The following is a 21,983-nucleotide window of genomic DNA, read 5'->3' on the forward strand; positions in this document are numbered from 1 at the left end:
GGACTGTGCCAGCAGGGTCATATGGCGCCCGGTATTGGGGCCTCTAATGCACGAGGAAAACAAATATCCTGGAGGTGGATCAGAGGGTGTGGTCGTTGTTGACAGAGCTTTGTGTTACACACACACATGCGCACTTATGCACGTGTAGAGACACACAAACACACACACTGCCCCTAAACATCAATGGGATGCTGAGCCAAGATTAATACTGCATGCATGTTCACCAGCTATCAAAGAATAAACTATTAATAAAACTAATTCTTAGAAACTGTGATTTTTCATTCTTCAGTTTCAGACAATTTAGAACTTAGAAAACCTCCCACTGCATTACCTTTAGTCTTTGTCTCATAACTTCAAACAATGACAGTGTCTTCCCAACTCATTATTGCTGAAACAAATACAAATTCATAAGAGCCAGGACTGGGTCTTTGCCTGATTCTGAAGCAAAATATTTAAAACCCATTTATATTTTTGCTAGTAACCGAAAGGTTGCAAGAATCAAATCCCTGAGCTGACAAGGTAAAAATCTGTCGCTCTGCCCCTGAACAACCCACTGTTCCTAGGCCGTCATTGAAAATATGATTTTGTTCTTAACTGACTTGCCTAGTTAAATAAAGGTCAAATCCCAAAGCTTTAAGTCCCTATTACATAAAACTTTCACCAAGTCAGGATTTTTCTATTTTAAAAAGAGTGCCTTCCTCCCTGTAAAACAAGAGCCTATTCGTCTAAGAAGCTACAATTTTTTCCATGAATAAAAAAAATACTTGTAATAACTTCATTTGCAGCAGTGGGTCTGGGATTTGAAGATCTTCACAGTAATTAGAGGAAGATTTCCAGCACAAGATTTTCAGCCCTTAGCTGCCCTTGGTAATACTGTAGCGTGTAGATGTAAGCATATTCTATCTGGTATCACCTCGTATCAGAATAATAACTTAGACTACAGACAGTAATACCTTCATAGTCAATACATTAACATTGATAAATGCTTAGGATTACCTGCATTATGTTATAGAAAAGTCACTTAGCAGCAGGTATGGCAGGTTAAATACACTGGAAGGTAACATCATCCGGAAATGCCCTGATTGCTAATATATGCATTCATTCATCTTTATTTATCTCTGTGAAGGTGCAGTATAGTCCATGCTTTGTCTCTAATAGGAAGTGTATCCATATTCATCATAAATGACGCTACATTCAGGTTCAAAAATAAATTCACACCCCAATATTGATCTCAGTTTTATGATCATCCACTTGATCAATCCATTTCCCCCTGTACCATTATCCTTGGAACAATATTTTCAAATCAATGCCATAAGGAAAGAGCTGTGTCAAATGCAAATCATATGTATCACAGTCCAGATATGGTAATCTCTCATTTAAAGGCACTAAATGTCAGTGATATACACTTGTTTTTTATTTTTTATTTTTTATTTAACCTTTATTTAACCAGGAAGGGCTCATTGAGATTAAAATCTCTTTTTCTAGAGCGCCCTGGACAAGATAGGCAGCACCAAGTCATTACAAAACAAATTACAGACAGACAGACAACATGAAAAATTACAAGTAATCTAGTAAAAACCATTGAATTCACAAGAGTACAAAACAGCAAATTAAAAAGGTCAGGGAATCAGCCTCAAAATCCTTCATCAGTGATTTAAAAACACCAATCGGGACAAGTTCTTCCAGTTTAAAACACTGTGCACACCAAACACTTCCTAAGGTTGAGTTGCACCCACCCCTTTTGCCCTCAGAAAAGCCTCAATTCGGCGGGGCATGGACACTACAAGGTGTCAAAAGCGTTCCACAGGGATGACTCCAATGCGTCCCACAGTTGTGTGAAGTTGGCTGGATGTCCTTTGGGTGGTGCACCATTCTTAATACACACAGGAAACTGTTGAGCGTGAAAAACCCAGCAGCATTGCAGTTCTTGACATAAACTGGTGCACTTTGCACCTACTACCTTACCCCGTTCAAAGGCACTTCAATCTTTAGGTCTTGCCCATTCACCCTCTGAATGGCACACATACACAATCCATGTCTCAATTATCTCAAGACTTAAAAACCCTTCTTTAACCGGTCTCCCATTTATCTACAAAGATTGAAGTGGATTTAACAATACGTACAAGTAAAAGAAAAACATTCAGGGAGGTAAATAGAATACTCGTTTTTTTACCCATGACTAGCAGGTCTGGCCGGTTGCTTCCTGCATCATTATTGGTTCTTGCTGAGTCATTCAAAACATAAACAGTAGGCCTATAACACAACTTCACAGCTTACGATAACATAGGAAACCAGTACCAAACTATAAATGCACACACACACAAACATATATATATATATATTTACACAGTACTAGTCAAAAGTTTGGACACACCTACTAATTCAAGGGTTATTCTTTATTTCTACTATTTTCTACATTGAATGATAATAGTGAAGACATCAAAACTATGAAATAACACATATGGAATCATGTAGTAACCAAAAAAGTGTTAAACAAATCAAAATATACTTTAGATTCTTCAAAGCAGCCACCCTTTGCCTTGATGACAGCTTTGCACACACTTGGCATTATCTCAACCAGCTTCACCTGGAATGCTTTTCCAACAGTCTTGAAGGAGTTTGCACATATGCTGAGCACTTGTTGTCTGCTTTTCCTTCACTCTGCGGTCCAACTCATCCTAAACCATCTCAATTAAGTTGAGGTCGGGAGATTGTGGGGGCCAGGTCATCTGATGCAGCACAATCACTCTCCTTCTTGGTCAAATAGCCCTTACACAGCCTGGAGGTGTGTTTTGGGACATTGTGCTGTTGAAAAACAAATGATAGTCCCACTAAGCCCAAACTAGATGGGATAGAGTATCACTGCAGAATGCTGTTGTAGTCATGCTGGTTAAGTGTTACTTGATTTCTAAATAAATCACCGACAGTGTCACCAGCAAAGCACCCCCACACCATCACACCTCCCCATGCGTCACGGCAGGAACCACACATGCGGAGATCATCTGTTCACCTACTCTGCGTCTCACAAAGACACGGTAGTCGGAACCAAAAATATAAAATCTGGACTCATCATACCAAAGGACAGATGTCCACCGGTCTAATGTTCATTGCTCGTGTTTCTTGGCCCAATCAAGTCTCTTCTTCTTATTCGTGGCCTTAAGTAGTGGTTTCTTTGCAGCAACTCAACCATGAAAGCCAGATTCTCCTCTGAACAGTTGATGTTGAGATGTGTCTGTTACTTGAACTCTGTGAAGCATTTATTTGGGCTGCAGTTATTCTAATGAACTTGTACTCCGCAGCAGAGGTAACTCTGGGTCTACCTTTCCTGTGGCAAACCTCATGAGAATCCAGTTTCACCATAGCGCTTGATGGTTTTTGCAACTGCACTTGAGGAAACTTTCAAAGCTCTTGAAATTGTCCGTATTGACTGACCTTCATGTCTTAAAGTAATGATGGACTGTCGTTTCTCTTTGCTTATTTGAGCTGTTCTTGCCATATAATACGGACTAATATGAATAATATGCAAGGGTAACTGAACTAAATGACAATCGCCCCATAGCACTCACTTCTGTCATCGTGAAGTGCTTTGAGAGACTAGTCAAGGATCATATCACCTCCACCTTACCTGTCACCCTAGACTCACTCCAATTTGCTTACCGCCCCAATAGGTCCATAGACAATGCAATCGCCATCACACTGCACACTGCCCTATCCCATCTGGACAAGAGGAATACCTATGTAAGAATGTTGTTCATTGACTATAGCTCAGCATTTAACATCATTAGCACCCTCCAAGCTCATCATTAAGCTCGAGGCCTTGGGTCTGAACCCCGCCCTGTGCAATTGGTTCCTGGACTTCCTGACGGGCCGCCCCAGGTGGTGAAGGCAGGAAACAAAACCTCCATTTGGCTGATTCTCAACACTGGGGCGAGGTCAGTACAGGTGAATCAAAGCTAGGACCGAGAGACTGAAAAACAGCTTCTATCTCAAGCCATCAGACTGTGAAAACAGCCATCACTAACACAGAGAGGCTGCTGCAAAGACTTGAAATCATTGGCCACTTTACTAAATGGAACACTAGTTACTTTAATGTCACTTTAATAATCTTGCATTACTCACCTCATATGTATATACTGTATTAAAAACTGGGTGGTTAGAGCCCTAATGCTGATTGCACACTGTTACTTAGTACTGACAGCTAGTTTTCCTAAAGTTTACTCTTTTCTCTGGGGAATCAATGTCTCATTATGCACTTTGGAGCCTATTTAGGTAATTCTGACCACAAATTCAAAAGTAAAAACATAGACACTGTCTAGTTGTATCATAGTAAAGGATCTCAGGGGAATTCTCCTGGATCCGGGTATCAATGTATGAGGTCACGGGGTTGACATGGTCTCCTCTCATGTGCATCACTGAGTTCAGGTCAAACATATCACTATAGCTACCAGTCAATTAGGAAATTCAAATGGAAACAGGGCTAAGATTGAAACACACCCGAGGAAATACAGTACATCATTCGCTATGTACTGTACAGAGTTTCTGTCGCACATTGTTATCCTATGCATTTTACAGGCCTTAAAACAGACAGTTCTACAGCAGCGGCTGCTGAAGAGTCGGAAAATGACAGCCAATTAAGAAGCCTTTAAACTTACAAGTCAAGCACCACTTGTTGTGATGCCCGTTATAGCTTATTTATAGATATTAAACTGTTTTGATGGCTGTATTGGTTCCCAGAATAAATGCTAAAGTGAACAGGAAATATAGCCAGAGCAAGAGGGGTGTTGAACAGTAAACAGCTCATTTGGTGAGTGTTTTCTTTTCAGAGGGACATAGAGGGACAAAGAGGGCAACAGAGGAAGACGGGCTTTGAGGGAACTTAAATCACATTTCATCAATTCGTGAGAATCACCCTTTCTAGTTATTCTGAGGGATAAACAATTCAGGCCTGTTTCCCAATTTTTTGTGTGTCAGTTATCTGTTTTCTGCTAACGAGATGTCACTAATATGTTCTGGAATGCCGTGTGAATGGACAATTTGATTGGCTATGAAGAACTTAATGATGTATACCAAATGTGGGGGGACAGCTCCTAAGCACAGTTTTGTAGACAAACATACTCGAGCGCAGTTTGCCGTTTCTGCCAGGCCGAAATCTGAAATTAAGAGCAGAATGTTTCCAAGGTGCCACATCCGTTAACCAATCATGTCTTGTTTGTTAGCATTTTCCTTCAATTAGTTAAATTGTGAGGACACAGAGGAAAAAGTGACACTTCACCAGGGCAAAATCATAATTAAAAGAAAAACAGTATTCTTGTCTGCATTTACAAAAACAAGCTTGATTGTATACCTGGGTTCCTTTTAACTAATTAAAAAACACAAATCCAATATTGTAAGTTGTCCATTTACATAAATGCATCCAACTATTGTGATGAGGATTTTGTTGTATTGTTCCTTTCAGCACACAGCAGCTTATTCCATCTTAATTTGTGCCACTGTGTCTTCCTGAGAGCAGACTCCAGTCATCTTTAAACGGCTCCATTTAAAATGCAATTTGATTATCTGCCAAATTGCTACCAAGTCTTTCCCTCTGCAGCTTTGGGATGGGGGTAAAAAAAAGAATTAGCATTTGTACATAAAAAAAAAGAGGTCTTTGTCACATTTCGTACACGCCATTACAGAATGACCACCGCTTTCAAAGCTTCATCACCCTGGTGATGTCAGACTAATGTATCCAATGTGAGAGGAGGAGAGATACAGACTACCGAGGAGGGGGAGAGAAGAGTCTCTGAAAAGTCAGTAAGGACTTCAGTGGCACAGAGCAAAACCCACAGGACATGGCATGTTTAAATAATCCAAAACTTTTCTTTAATCACAGTTTAGAAAATTGGCTGGGACCTTCAGCAGGAGACAGCTGCTCTGCCCCATAGCCATTTAATGAGATTCGCCGAGGGTTTCCCTTAAAATATTTACGCCGTCCCACGGCACAACAATATTGTCCTAGAACGGCAAGATAAGAAGCCAAGGAGGTGTGTTGAAGTTCTCCTAATCAATTTGCTAATTACTGGAGCAGCTATAGGAAAGGAGGGAGAGAGAAGAGTCCCTTCTGGCAAGCTGTATTCTAATAAACGCAACATTTTTTATTTACTTGCTGAACCGAGAGGAAGTGGGATTACAACACAGGGCTGATTGAGACAGGCTCAGTTGTGGTTGAGGTCCAAGTCAAAACAGAGAGGATCAGGCCTCCAAATAGAAAACTCTCCCAGGACCTGCATCTCTGCATCTATTTGGTAAGGGTGGGGGTTTGGAGAGGTTCAAAACAGGCTCTCCCTAGACAGAATTGTGTATTTTTATACATGAAGAAGCGGTTTAAGTACAGGAGTCACACACAGTAAATCAAGGCAAGTTGGAATCATAGTTTTAACATTTATTTCTTTGTTAAATTGACTCTACAGGAGTTATCTTAGCCCCTCAATAGAGTGAATATTCCCTGGAGCTCGTGTTGATAATTGGAGGTCATTGGGACAGAGTACTTTTAACTCCATTAAGAGTAACCAGAGTCAGTATCCCCATACATCAAATCAAATCAAATCAAATCTGCACAGCTCCTCACTACATGTGTTCAATTCACTGTGTAAATGTTTTTATTAACTCATTTAAAAATAAAATCAGAGTTGATTCGACAGTGTTCATTTCCGCAATATGTAGTATGATCGCAGTATGTTGATATGTAAGTTAGAGTATATATCTGTCATTCTCATTGAAAGAAAGCAAGCCAGAGAAGTGGTAGATCCGTTCTGTGTGCTATTTGCATACTTCCCATTCTTAAAAGGGCAATCAGTGGTTAAAACAATTACAAACCGCCTCCCCGCTCCTGTTTCTCAAAATAGTTGAGTGATGGGACTAGGTCGTCCGTCTCGAGTATGCTGTACCTTCCAGTTTAGCAATCACTTTGACAGCATATTCTGGCAGATGTAAAGTTCCGATTGTTGGATGTCCAATCAGGCTGGATATCATAAGGTATTAGACATCATGATTACTGGTGTTAACCCTAACATTCAATTGACTCAGGGCCTAACTCACTAGTGTTAAAAGATAGTAAACTACTAAACTAGAGTGTACTCTGATGGAGTTGATTCTTAATTCAAAACAACACAGAGAAGTGTAAAATGGCATGGGAGTTAATGAAATGGCAATTGGAGTTCAAATTAATGAACTCCCTGAGAGTTGGATATTTACTCTATTTAGTTATTAACTCAACAATAAAAATATACACTTTGACCAGTCATTCTTCTTCAAGATGGGGGTGGGACAATATAAACCACAAAATAGAGTTGAATTTGACTCCATGGAAGTTAAATCAACTCTTGCAATTTTACTGTGCACGTTAATCACTAACAAACATGGTAACGACTAACTGAAAGATTCAAATGTAACTATTTTCAGATAGAAACATTTATTTCCTCAAATAATGGTAATACCTGTCACGTTCTGACCTTAATTTCCTTTGTTTTGTCATTATTTAGTATGGTCAGGGCGTGAGTTGGGGTGGGCAGTCTATGTTTGTTTTTCTATGATTTGGGTATTTCTATGTTTCGGCCTAGTATGGTTCTCAATCAGAGGCAGGTGTCATTAGTTGTCTCTGATTGAGAATCATACTTAGGTAGCCTGGGTTGCACTGTTTGTTTGTGGGTGATTGTCTATGTTGATGGCTTGTTTCAGCGCAGCTCGCATTAGCTTCACGGTTGTTATTTTGTTTACTGTTTTTGTATAGTGTTTCAGTGTTCAGTGTTTTCTTTATTAAAATTCATGATGAACACATATCACGCCGCATTTTGGTCTTCCGATCCTTCTCGCCTCTCCTCTTCAGATGAAGAGGAGGACGACCGTGACAATACCATTATGACTGGCAAACACAAAGTAACACTTGTGTAGACCCCGAGAGAAAACATAGATGACACTAGGTTATTCATATAGGAACAACAGGTCTGCTTCCAACTATAGGTCCAGAGGCCAGGAGCGGTGCCACGCAATGCCACATGGTGCCAGCGTGCCAGACGTGGAGCTGTGTGTCTGATGCCACCCCCTAGTGCCCTCTGGCAGAGAGGTGACCTCGCCTTCCAACCCTAGGGGCCAAGGGCATCAATGCGCCTGTCACAGGAAACGGACCCCATCTTCCCTGGGGTTACGGCAAAACCTGCTGCCTTTCTTCAACTAGTCTCCCTCACCACCCTGGCTCTATGGCCACAGACCTACTGCCCTACTACCTTCCCAAAGGCCAAAGGTCAGCATCAAGTGAGAGTTTGAAGGATATTAACATACACTAATGAATTGCCACAGTAGTAGTACATAGCAGGGCATGCTGCTGTGAGTAGTCAGGCAAAAACTATTTGAAATGTAGCAGTATAGAGTTATTAAATATTACCAACGATTATCAATATTAACATCTAAATCATTATTGAAAAGTCTCAGTGGTAATGACTGGGGCTATACTTTTTGTTTGCCCTGTACCTGTGTAAACTAGTGAATTTGAATGTGTCATACCCCCTTTTTTCATTGCATACCAATTTGAGTTCAGACACATTTTTAATTTTGTTTCATATTCAATGTCTTATTGAGGAGACTAATGTCTCCTCACCAGGTCATTGACAAGTGAGCTCCAGCTAGAGTGGGGGTCTCTGTATCTATTAGATGTGCTCGGGGTGCTTGTATTTGGGCCTGCTGCCCCTAGTGGAGGAACTATATGGGCCTGTATTCATAGTGTCTGAGAGTAGGAGTGCTGATCTAAGTTCAGGTCCTTCTTGACTTATTTATTGTGATTTAAAGGATAAACTGATCCTAAATCAGCACTCCTACTCATACTCTTTGTGAACAGGGGCCATGAACTAGAATTAGGTCACCCTGTCTATATACACTGAGTGTACAAAACATTAGGAACACCTGTTCTTTCCATGACATAGACTGACCAGGTGAATCCAGGTGAAAGCTATGATCCCTTATTGATGTTTAAACTTGTTAAATTCACTTCAATCAGTGTAGATGAAGGAGAAGAGACAGGTTAAAGAAGGATTTTAAACCTTGAAACAATTGAGACATGGATTGTGTATGAGCGCCATTGAGATGGTGAATGGGCAAGACAAAAGATTAACCCCTGTAAATCTAAGTGTGGGGCGGGGGTGGTTCAAAACTGACAAATGTTATTGTTTTAAGATGGCCATACTCTGGATCATTAAGCTATTTGATTTGTAATTTTAGGACCCCTTTAGGTATACAGGTATATACAGTACCAGTCAAAAATGTGGACACACCAACTCATTCAAGGGTTTTTCTTGATTTGTATTATTTTATACATTGTAGAAAAATAGTGAAGACATCAACACTTTGAAATAGCACATATGGAATAATATAGTAACCAAAAAAGTATAAACAAATCGAAATATTTTATATTTGAGATTCTTCAAAGTAGCCATCCTTTGCCTTGATGACACCTTTGCACACTCTTGGGATTCTCTCAACCAGCTTTATGAGGTAGTCACCTGGAATGCGTTTCAATTAACAGGTGTGCCTTGTTAAAAGTTCATTTGTGAAATTTCTTTCCTTCGACACCAACTTCAGATGAGTCTCCTGACACTTGGGTGTCGTGGGGTGGTCATAGAGTGGTCATTTTAGAGGTCAAACCATTCGGACGCAACAGACGTTTTCGTGAGAAGACAGATTTTAGGGATGTCTCATGGTGCGACAAACACCAGCTCTGCCACCTTTCACCGCAGATCCAGAAGTTTGCAAGATGCAGTGGACAGAGACAAATCTAATGCAAAAAAACCTGATATCTCTAGCTTAAATTAGGTTTGCAAAGGGTCGGAAACTGTCCGTAAAATTTCCATGGAAAGTTAAATCCTGGTATTTTGGGAATTTTGCTTAAATCCATTAAAAAAAGTTAGCTTATAACAGTGAACCTTTTTTGTGGGATACACATAAGGCAATTCTAGTTCTTGTGGCATATTTTGGTTAAACTTTCCCCAATTCAATGGAATTGCAACCCTCTGCATGAACAGTGGATTCTTTCATCACATGTTCAGTGCACTCTCTCATCACATGTACAGCTGATTCTCAAGATCTTACACACTAATGATATGCTATTGAGCCCACACTACTACACTGTCTGAGCCAAGGACTACATGCTTTCTGGTAAGTTTTGATTACAGTACTGGGAGGGGTGAATATATTTTATATGACATACATTATTTTTTTGTTAACTAGTAAATAATACCCTACATCAAAGTGTGTTAAAATCAATTCTAACTAGTTACAATTTCTGCTAGTTAGTTTTTGCCTCCATGTGGGTTTTAGCTTGCTTGAGCCTGCTAACTGAGGAGTGTTAATTCACCTGTTTCCATACATGTTTCATTTTAAAACATGTATCTTACAAAGGAGATGTTTAATCTAACTGCTTAACTATTTATCTGTACATGGAATTGTATTTTTTTACATCTTGCGTCGAGCCATCCCGGATCCGGGATCGTGACTACAGCCTCAAGCCCATTACCATAACGCAACGTTAACTATTCATGAAAATCGCAAATGAAATTAAATCAATATGCTAGCTCTCAAGCTTAGCCTGTTGTTAACAACACTGTCATCTCAGATTTTCAAAATATGCTTCTCAACCATAGCAAAACAAGCATTTGTGTAACAGTATTGATAGCTAGCGTAGCATTTAGCATAGCATTTAGCGTTAGCATTCAGCAGGCAACATTTTCACAAAAACCAGAAAAGCATTCAAATAAAATCATTTACCTTTGAAGAACTTCGGATGTTTTCAATGAGGAGTCTCTCAGTTAGATAGCAAATGTTCAGTTTTTACAAAAAGATTATTTGTTTAGGACAAATCGCTCTGTTTTCTGCGTCACGTTTAGATACGAAAAAAACCTGTATCCAGGATTGTGTAAATCTATCCGCAAGCACATTAGCATAACACAACGTTAACTATTCATGAAAATCGCAAATTAAATTAAATCAATATGCTAGCTCTCAAGCTTAGCCTTTTGTTAACAACACTGTCATCTCAGTTTTTTAAAATATGCTTCTCAACCATAGCAAAACAAGCATTTGTGTAACAGTATTGATAGCTATTGATAGCTAGCGTAGCATTTAGCGTTAGCATTCAGCAGGCAACATTTTCACAAAAACAGAAAAGCATTCAAATAAAATCATTTACCTTTGAAGAACTTCGGATGTTTTCAATGAGGAGACTCTCAGTTAGATAGCAAATGTTCAGTTTTTACAAAAAGATTATTTGTGTTGACAAATCGCTCCGTTTTGTTCATCACGTTTGGGTAAGAAAAAACCCGCAAATTAAGTCATTAAAACGCGAACCTTTTTCCAAATTAACTCCATAATATCGACAGAAACATGGCAAACGATGTTTAGAATCAATCCTCAAGGTGTTTTTTACATATCTATCGATGATAAATCCTTTGTGGCAGTTGACTTTCTCCTCTGAAGAAATGGAACGCGCATGGACCAAGAGATTACGCAATAATTTCGACACAGGACACCGGGCGGACACCTGGTAAATGTAGTCTCTTATGGTCAATCTTCCAATGATATGCCTACAAATACGTCACAATGCTGCAGACACCTTGGGGAAACGACAGAAAGGGCAGGCTCATTCCTGGCGCCTTCACAGCCATATAAGGAGACATTGGAACACAGCGCCTTCAGAATCTGGGGCATTTCCTGTATGAAACTTCATATTGGTTTCGCCTGTAGCATTAGTTCTGGGGCACTCACAGATAATATCTTTGCAGTTTTGGAAACGTCAGAGTTTTTTCTTTCCAAAGCTGTCAATTACATGCATAGTCAAGCATCTTTTCGTGACAAAATATCTTGTTTAAAACGGGAACGTTTTTTATCAAAAAATTAAAAGAGCGCCCCCTATCTCGAAGAAATTAACTATTTGTTTTTTAATCTTCACAGGAAAATGCCACGGGCACTATCTGAATCATATGTGAAGAATGCAAGAAAGATGCAGAATCATCTGGCCACGTGCATAAAGTTCCCTCTGCGCTCACAACAAGCAACCTCTGACAAAAGTCCATCTACTTCCATTTGAGGTGCTATCGACACCTTATCGATAGCAACAGCTCATGGTCCTCCTGGAATAAGGCGTTTTTTTTGACTCAATGGAGGAACGTAGTCAGAGGAATGTCTTGCTCGAGCTGTGTATACAACTGGTTCACCACTGATGCTCACAGGCAATGGAAGAGATTTCTGAATGTTCTTCACCCAGCATACACCCCTCCAACCACACATGCTTTATCTACTCATTTGATGGATGCAGAGTTTCAAGTTCCACCTGACTGTGCTGCTGCTCCAGTTTCAACTGTTCTGCCTTATTATTATTCGACCATGCTGGTCATTTATGAACATTTGAACATCTTGGCCATGTTCTGTTATAATCTCCACCCGGCACAGCCAGAAGAGGACTGGCCACCCCACATAGCCTGGTTCCTCTCTAGGTTTCTTCCTAGGTTTTGGCCTTTCTAGGGAGTTTTTCCTAGCCACCGTGCTTCTACACCTGCATTGCTTGCTGTTTGGGGTTTTAGGCTGGGTTTCTGTACAGCACTTTGAGATATCAGCTGATGTACGAAGGGCTATATAAATAAATGTGATTTGATTTGATATGCTGGGTCAATTGTGCGCCGCCCTATGGGTCTCCTGATCACCGCCAGATGTGACACCGCCTGGATTTCGAACCAGGGACGGTAGTTACGCCTCTTGCACTGAAATGCAGTGCCTTGACCGCTGCGCCACTTGGGAGCCCTGCTAATAGGTGACAAGTGCACCGGTATGAGTGTGTCAAGAACTGCAACGCTGCTGGGTTTTTCACTCTCAACCATTTCCCGTGTGTATCAGGGATGGTCCACCACCCAAAGGACATCCATCCAACTTGACACAACTTTGGGAAGCATTGGAGTCAACATGGGCCAGCATCCCTGTGGAATGCTTTTGACACCTTGTAGAGTTGTCAATGTTACGCGCATGGGTTCGATTCTACACTACGATTCATTAATTTAACCATTATCGCATCAATCTGGTTTCATTATTTTACCTTGGCTTAAAATGATACTTTGTTCAATCGACAAACATGCATGTTTGTCCAGTGGTTGTAATGTTGATTTCGCTGATTTTCCATTTCCCTCTCTTTATTTCATATTTTTTTACACTAGTTCCCCTCGCTCCGGCAGTCTCTACGGTGTGTAGTTGAGCAGATGAATCCGAGCCCGAACAATCCCACTGAGTATTATGGCAAAAACAAAAACACATGAAAAAACCTGTTGATGTGACATTTTGTTCCCTCTCACCTCAACGCACGCCAGTCACAATGGACCACTGCCACTGTGTGGGGGTGCTGTGTTTCTAATCACCATGGTGATGTCTCTTTGCCTCCCAGGCTCCCTTGGGGTTGGGGGGTGGGCGGGGCAAGGGAGCCGGTTGTCAACCGAGCCCCAACCAACAACCAAAACTGAGGAGGGGGTGGAGGTGGGGTGTGGGTAACTATTGCCAGAGAGATACTCCTACAGGTATCTTAGTACTGATGTAACATCCTCAACACGTGTGCACACACACAGCAGCCATACCTGCCCAATCCCAGTCTACCTGCTCCGTGCTCTCTCCACATTCCCAGTCAAGACAATAACAGCACGTCAACGGCACAATGATGATTGAGGGGAGTTAAACTTACAGTGGGGGAAGTCTTTGAATTTCACTCCTAACCTTTAAAAGGGCAAAAAATAGAACAAAATGGTGCAGGTTCACGAGCAACTAGGCTGAGAACATCTGTGTGTGGGTAAATCATCTTTACGTGACAGAGAGATGCAGAGATGTCATTACTCTGGAACAAGACAAAAGGGCACCTCTCATTCTTAGCCCATCGGATCATTTTTCATTCGCTTGTTTGATTGTTACCCTCCCTGCCTGTTCATTCTCAAACAGACCAACTAAACTCTCAACAGTACTGCCTCACAGATATGTGACAGAAAGACAAAGCACTTCAACCAAACATGAACACTAACATTACATTACAATTTAGCTATAAACTAATTCAAGGTCTAGAATAAACAGTTAATGTGATATGATAATTCAAAAGTTTAGCTAGTTTGATATTGACAGTTTTGCTCATATACCTGGTGCTTTCGTCCAGTGACTGCATACAATAAGGAGATTTATTAAGCTCAGCACTTCCAAAGCTTCAGTCGACTCAAGTAGTTGCTATAAGTTGGTGCTAAAAGAGAATTACGTGAACTGGGATGGTTATAACATGGTTTAACATAAGCCTGTCATGTTATGTCATCAGATGTCTGATTCATTTAACTGATGAATGACGAAACACAGATTACACAGTATGTTGTGCACGTGCACTGCCTTGAATTTGGGGGGAGGGAGGGGTGTATAAAACAATATCCGGAATTCAAGGCTGACCTTGTGTCTATACACTAAACAAATGCAGCAATTGGACACTCCAAGTGGTTGGCAATCCGTCTAATGAGTTAATTTGGCACCGATTTAGCCAACACATTTTACCACTCACCTTTTGGACCACACCCAACAGCTTGGCATAAGCATGTAGTTGCTGCCACTTCTTTAAAGCCTTATAAGAAGTCACATGGTTTGCTTCTTTTTTTTTTCTTTAACGAGGCAATCTGGGATTGGTACATCCATTTAAACTTTTAAATGAATTACTATAGACATTGACTCTTGAAGAATAGAACGTATAAATGCTTCATGGGTTTTGTTCAACTGTCTTACCCCATCAGAACCCAAAATATAGGCTAAGCTTGTTTTAATCCATTGCTTGAAATCAACGTTATTGTGAACGTTATATAGTTCTATTGTTTTTTTTTTATTGTTAAAACGATCATTTTGATCACATGGATGGTCCTTGCATCCATAGCTCTGACTATGAATTTGAAATTGGTTACATTGCTGCTTACCCCGAAATAATGGGGGGGGGCGCTTTGTTGTTTGAATCCCAGATTTCACCTTTAACATATCTCAAATGTAACATCTGGTATAGGAATAAGAATATAGATATTCACCTATTACAGAATAAAGTTACATTCAAAGTACATACACATATCCAACAGAAGTGACCTCAATATCTATATGATTAACGAGTAATGCAATTGATTGGTAGGGAAAACAGCCAAGACAAATCTTCTAAACCAATTGATTTAAATCTGATACGGGACTGTTTACTACATGGTTGCTAGGTAAGATCATCGACTGCCACCGCGTTAATCAGCTCCAGGTCATACATCAGTCGGAAGGGCAGGTGACATTTTACGAATGCTTTATAAGTTGTTTGAACCTCACGTCTTATAAAAAGTTTATCATATGTTATGTCTATGTGTCATTAGGAGATGATTATAAGACATAAGGGCATAAATTATAAATGATGCAATGCATTATAACTGCATCATAACGCATTATACCGGCAGGTCTTATGATAAGTGTTACTCAAAGGCACACGCTCGAAAGAAGGACCTTAATGACACCTTTCTCCTTGAGCGTCTATGCTTAACTCTCTTCCTCCTTTTCCCCTCCCCTGTCCCAAAGCAGCCAGCTGGGAACAGTGTGCATGTGCTGACGTCCCCACTAACCTTGGCCAGTGTTAGGATTACCGTGCATTTACACTCAATGCTCCTTCTTTCCTTAAGACTTATTAAGAATGATAATGAGCTCGGAAAGGGGCAGCATGTCCCTTTCTCGGTCTTGTGAGCTCTCTTCCTCGTCGCTCTCTTTTTTTCTAACCTGCATCCTTCTACCCCTCTCTCTCTCTCTCTCTCTCTCTCTCTCTCTCACACACACACACCCCTGCATCCTCCATCTTTCTCTCTCTCCACTTCTCTCTCCCTATCTCCTCTGTATTGAAAGGGCCTAGAACAAATTACCAAAAAGGCCATTACCATCTATGAACTGAAGGATTTAATCGATAGTTATTTCATGCCTTCAAAATCAACCCTATATTACTGTTGTCTGTGTGATTTGTTTATTTTGCCCGGGAAAATTCCTTCACTCGAAGAGGGAAAGATTGCTCGGGATGCAATTCACCTTGAGCCTCTATTATAATGGATTTCTCTACTGGTTGATCAAGCATGCAAAAAGGACATTTCCCCAGCACTAAAATAAAAACAATAATGATGATTAAAAACACAAGCACTATTTGCACTTGTACAACTGTATGTGTCGAGGGCAGTAGATTTTACAAGTCGAGACCGAATGGACGTTGTTGTGTGGTGTGAATTTGGATACAAAATCATTACATGGGGCAATTGAGGGAGTTCAAGTGTGAGAAAACAATAGTATTAGCTCTTGAGGCCTGTCAAATTGCAGCCTGAGATTATTAACATTTGTTTTGACATCAAAGACCTGCAGGTCCAGAGCCAAGGTCAAACTGGAAAGGAACACACACCAGACCTGGATTCAAATACTATTTGAAATCATCTTAAATACTTGAGCTGAGCTTGACTGAGCTTGTCCGGCACAATGGAACCAATAGAGTAGTTGCAAAAGTGCAAACCCTGCCCATCTGGCACTGCAGGAATGCTAAAGCGAACATTGAAAGATTTAAAATAGCATTTGAACCACAGGTCTGACACACACAGGGTTCATTCTGCAAAACCTTGACAGATACTTACTTGAGAATACATTTTTTACATTTAAAACTCGGACAAAACAGAGGTGCTAGTTCTAGGTCCCAAGAAACAAAGAGATCTGCTGTTTGATGTGATGCCTCAAATAAAACTCTGAAGAACCTCAGCGTTACTCTGGACCCTGATCGCTCTTTTGACAAACATATCAAAAGTATACGAAGAGCAGCTTGTCTCCATATTTGTAACATTGCAAGAATCTGAAATGTTTTTCTGCAAAAGACAAAAACAAGATTAGTCTACTGCAATGCTCTACTCTCTGGCTACCCGGATAAAGCAGTGAATAAACTTCAGCTAGTGCTAAACACGGCTGCTAGAATCTTGACTAGAACCTCAAAATCCGATCATATTACTCCAGTGCTAGCCTCTAACTCCATTGCTACACAGGCTTCCTGTTAAGGCTATAGCTGATTTCAAGGTTTTACTGCTAACCTACAAAGCATTACTTGGACTTGCTCCTACCCATCTCTCCGATTTGGTCCTGCCTTACATACCAACACGTACGCTACGTTTACAAGATGCAGGCCTCCTTATTGTTCCTAGAATTTCTAAGCAAACAGCTGGAGGCAGGGCTTTCTCCAATCCATTTTCGTGAAATGGTCTGGAATGGTCTGCCAATCCATGTGAGAGACGCAGACTCAGTCTCTACCTTTAAGTCTTTACTGAAGACTTATCTCTTCAGTAGGTCCTATGACTGAGTATAGTCTGGCTCAGGGGTGTGAAGGTGAACTGCAAGGCACTGGAGTGACGGATCGCCCTTGCATTCTCTGTCTGGCCGGCTCCCCTCTCTCCACTGGGATTCTCTGCCTCTGACCCTATTACGGAGGCTGAGTCACTGGTGCTCTCCCATGCCGTCCCTAGGAGGGGTATATCACTTCGTGCCAGGCTTTTTCACTATACTCTACTTGAGTGTGTTGAGTCACTGACGTGATTTTGCTGTCTGGTTTTGCACCTGCTCGGGCTTGTATGGTAGGGGAGATTTTTGTGGCCTATACTCCGCCTTGTCTCAGGGTAGCAAGTTGGTGTTGTGTTGATATCCATTTGGTGGTGTGGGGGCTATGCTTTGGCAAAGTGGGTGGGTTTATATCCTGCCTGGTTGGCCCTGTCCGGGGGTATTGTCGGACGGGGCAACAGTGTCCCCCAACCCCCCATGTCTCAGTCTCCAGTATCTATGCTGCAATAGTCTTTGTGCCGGGGGGGCTAGGGTCAGTTTGTTTTATCTGGTGTAATTCCTGTGTGAACTTAAGTTTGCACCCTCTATTTCTCCAATCTCTCTCCTGCCCTCTCTCTCTCTCCCCTCCTGGAGGACCTGAGCCTTAGGTTAATGCCTCAGGACTCCCTGGCCGGACAACTTCTGGCTGTACCCATCCCCAGTCCACCTGATCATGCTGCTGATCCAGTTTCTGCTGTTCTTCCTGCGGCTATGGAACCCTGACCTGTTCACCGGATGTGCTACCTTGTCCCAGACCTGATGTTTTGACCCTCTCTCTCCTTCTACCGCACCTGCTGTCACATCCACTGAATGCTAGGCTATGAAAAGCCAACTGACATTCACTCCTGAGATGCTGACCTGTTGCACCCTCTATAACCACTGTGATTATTATTTGACCCTGCCGGTCATCTAGAAACATTTGAACATCTTGAAGAACGATCTGGCCTTATTGGCCATGTACTCTTATAATATCCATCGGGCATAGCCAGAAGAGGACTGGCCACCCCTCAGAGGCTCGTTCCTCTCTAGGTTTCTTCCTAGGTTTTTCCTAGCCACCGAGCTTCTACATCTGCATTTGCTTGCTCTTTGCGGTTTTACGCTGGATTCTGTATAAGCACTTTGTGACGTCTGCTAAGATAAAAAAGGCCTTTATAAATACATTTGATTGATTGATTGAATTAGACACCTGAATGTTTGTCTGACTGATAGGTCTACAGAATATGTATAGGTTGGAGGTATGACAATAGACAGCCGACTACGCAAGAAGACTCAACCACCCTGTCGACCAAGGGCCACTGCATACAAGTCAATACTTCCTGTGTCGGCATGGTGCGATCCAATCAAGAGGCCTGATGTATTACACCCATACACCAACAATTGAAGTTACATTACTTAAAACGGTATGTATGTTACTGTACTGTTTTAGTCCTTCCTTCTGTTCACCTGTCTTTCTGTTCACTTTTTCACACAATCAACAAAAAAAGGGGGTACATTTGGAGAAAGTAGAGGAAGAAGAAAAGTGTGTGTGTGTGTGTGTGTGTGTGTGTGTGTGTGTGTGTGTGTGTGTGTGTGTGTGTGTCTCTCTCTCTCTCTGTGGGGTCTCTCTGATGCTCCGGGGGTAAGTTTCTCCTAGGTAAAGATCTAGGATCAGCTTCCTCTCCCCATTAGTGAGGAAAATGCTAAACTGACCCAAGATCAGCATCTAGCCTAATTTCAACCCACTCTTCTCTCTAACTCCTGAACAACACTTTACTGCACTGCAACTTCTGTTGATCATGTGAAGCACACTAAGCCCGTAATAACTCCACATCACAGAGTTTTGTCAACAATTACAGGTGCACCATCGCACCACTAAACAGCATAAACTTTCCTTTGCAGTTTCAAACTATGCCATTGTAAGAAGCTGATGTACCTTGCCTTTTTATCTGGCGAGAGCTTACTATTGTAATCATTTAAGACAAAACTTACTATATAATATTCCTCAACATGTGCTTAATAAACTGCTAGACTGAAATATGTTGGTAACAAGGATAGTGTTTTCCCTAGCTTCATAACAAATGGGCCTACATCATAATAGCATCTAAACTCATCTGTTGTGTTCGTATGGGAGATAAATAAGGAATAAACCTATTGCATTTACACTACTGGTCCATAGCGAAGCTTGATACGCACAATGAAACCATGCCTATACACATACACATATGGCATGTGTATAAAACACACAGAATAAAATATAAAACGAACATCCCCAATGCTTGACGAGAAGGAAAAAAAGTTTCATGTTTACCTTGTGCGCTAATACCACTGGCATTTTTAATATGGGAGATGGCTTCCCTTGGATGATCTGTTTAACCAAAGACAGGGGAGAAGGGGAAAAAAAGGGTAATTAATTACTTATGGGAGCCTTGCACGCGAAAGACAATTAACCTGCCTGGTCGCCATGGATATGACATATTTGCCCTGAAAACAACACAATAATTAGCAAAGGAGAAAGATCCGGCGAGAATATGAGAACTCCTGGGTTTAAAGTACCAGTGATCTTTTCTCTAGTCTCTCTGTATGGGGATCATTTACACGTAACATACACACTGGCATATGCAAAGATATCATTGAAACAATGCTTTGAAAATGAGGTAAAGACTTAAGGTAAATACAGTATTATCCACCATATTCCTTGGCTTATTGTACTGATCAGTTCATTGATATTTGAGCAAAAATCATACCATAAGGCATTCTGTATGGCTGAGTTGGTAGATCATGGTGCTTGCAAAGCCAAGATTGTGGGTTCAATTCCCAGGACCACCCATACATAAACTGTATGCATGTATGATTAAGTCACTTTGGAAGAAGTGTCTGCTAAATGGCAAATATTTTGAATGTAAAAGAAACCTACTAACTATAAGATGAGAAATCGTGTTTATTCTAGCCATACAAGTATAATGAATCTCCTCTTTCAGGACTGAATACCACTATGTGGCTGATGTCTTATTTTATGTGCTATGAAGAGTGTAGATTGTGTGTGTGTGTGTGTGTGTGTGTGTGTGTGTGTGTGTGTGTGTGTGTGTGTGTGTGTGTGTGTGTGTGTGTGTGTTGTGTGTGTGTGTGTGTGTGTGTGTGTGTGTGTGTCATGTGCCGCTTCAACAACTTTAATAAGGCAAAGGGTGGAATATGTGTGCCTGTGAGTTGGCATTACGATGTGAGGCTTTGTTGTTTTTTTTTGCCTACAAAGTCCAACAAAAAATGCAGACACATAATGGCAACATTGTAGGCTAATCATTATACAATGGGGTGGATAAGATAAGACAACCCTCATCAAATGCATGCTTAACTTTGGCATTCTGTTGCATTGCCATTGAATATGGAATGCTTTTCCATGCATTGTTGCTAGGCCTACTAGTTTGATAAATACAGTAGCCCTGGAGGTCCGCCCACCAGACAGCATATGAACGCGTCATAAGCCATGAAAAAAAATAGCAGGAAATTAGCTCTAAATCAGCAACATTTTCTCTCAAAGATATGGCAGAATGTTTAAAATAGCATGAGATTAGCTATAAAACTGCACATTCTTCCCTCTGCCCCATGGCAAAAAAAAAATTGTATTCATATATTTTTTCTTGGGGGGGTTTGCTCGACCGTGCGAGGACCCCTCGAACCTGCGCTATGCCACTGATGCTGTGTTATTTTCTTGTTGGTTGACCTATAATGAAAAAGAAGGAAGAAGCCATCTCTGTTGTATAATTTGGCAGTGCGATAGAGATGGCGTAAATAAACAGTCACAAGAAAGTTGACTTGGCAATTGAATGGTGGGCTACATTGTTATCTTTTAGTCTTTCCGAAAGTTTGGAATTTGACAGCGGTCTGTTTTAAAGTTTTGGAAAGCCCAGCTCGACACTGTCAAAAGCACAGCAGCCTACCTATGAGTCGCTCGACTGCTCCTGTCCGCCAGCTCGCGCGCTGAGGTAGGGGCTACACTGTAGAAGCAAGCTGTTCACCGTTAAACCATTCGTCTGCTAAAGGTATCATTTTGAGAGTATTTTCATGCCGAATGGCAGGTAGCCTACTGGCGTCAAAGACAGCGACGCAGAAAAGAGTAGGCTACTTTGATGTTGCTCAGCGTTTTAAGTGATATCTTTGGAAATGCAAAAATAGTGAGGTGAAAATGAAAACTCTTACCTGTAGGCTACTTCGCTGTCTTTCGGTGACTTTCCAATTCCAACTAAGGGGTATGTGTGTTTAGGGTGGACTGTGAGAGAGCATGCTTGATCAAAGTTGGCACCTTTTTTCAGTTTTTCTTGTTTTATTGTTGCATTTTCCAATTTCTTACATGGGGCGAGTTGCCCGGAAGATCTGCCCTGGAGACCGGCTCGAAGTGGGAAGAGGAGTCCTTAATTGAATTTCTCGGTAGCAATTGTCGGTTGGAAAAGCTGGAACGGAATCCTGATGTCATTCTCTATTTCAGCCTGACAGGCTTTAGAAATCATAGTTGTCGCTCTAGTGTAGTAAACTGTTCTTCAAGAAAAGGGCCACATTAAAACTTGAATGCTTAGTTGCTACATCCATTT

General features: G+C 41.1%; 1 protein-coding gene across 1 annotated transcript in view; it reads right to left on the reverse strand.

Annotated features, from left to right (window-relative positions):
• casz1 (castor zinc finger 1) overlaps positions 1-21,779 on the reverse strand; it is a 253,053-nt gene extending 231,274 nt beyond the window's left edge. The window contains exons 1-2 of the mRNA XM_065020716.1: positions 21,595-21,779; positions 19,709-19,765 (exon numbers count right to left, since the gene is read on the reverse strand). The gene's annotated coding sequence lies outside the window, so the exon portion shown is untranslated. The remainder of the gene's footprint in view (positions 1-19,708; positions 19,766-21,594) is intronic.
• Between the last annotated feature and the right edge of the window lie 204 nt (positions 21,780-21,983).

Source organism: Oncorhynchus nerka, linkage group LG7 (genome assembly GCF_034236695.1).
Source record: "Oncorhynchus nerka isolate Pitt River linkage group LG7, Oner_Uvic_2.0, whole genome shotgun sequence".
In the NCBI taxonomy this organism is placed as follows: domain Eukaryota; kingdom Metazoa; phylum Chordata; class Actinopteri; order Salmoniformes; family Salmonidae; genus Oncorhynchus; species Oncorhynchus nerka.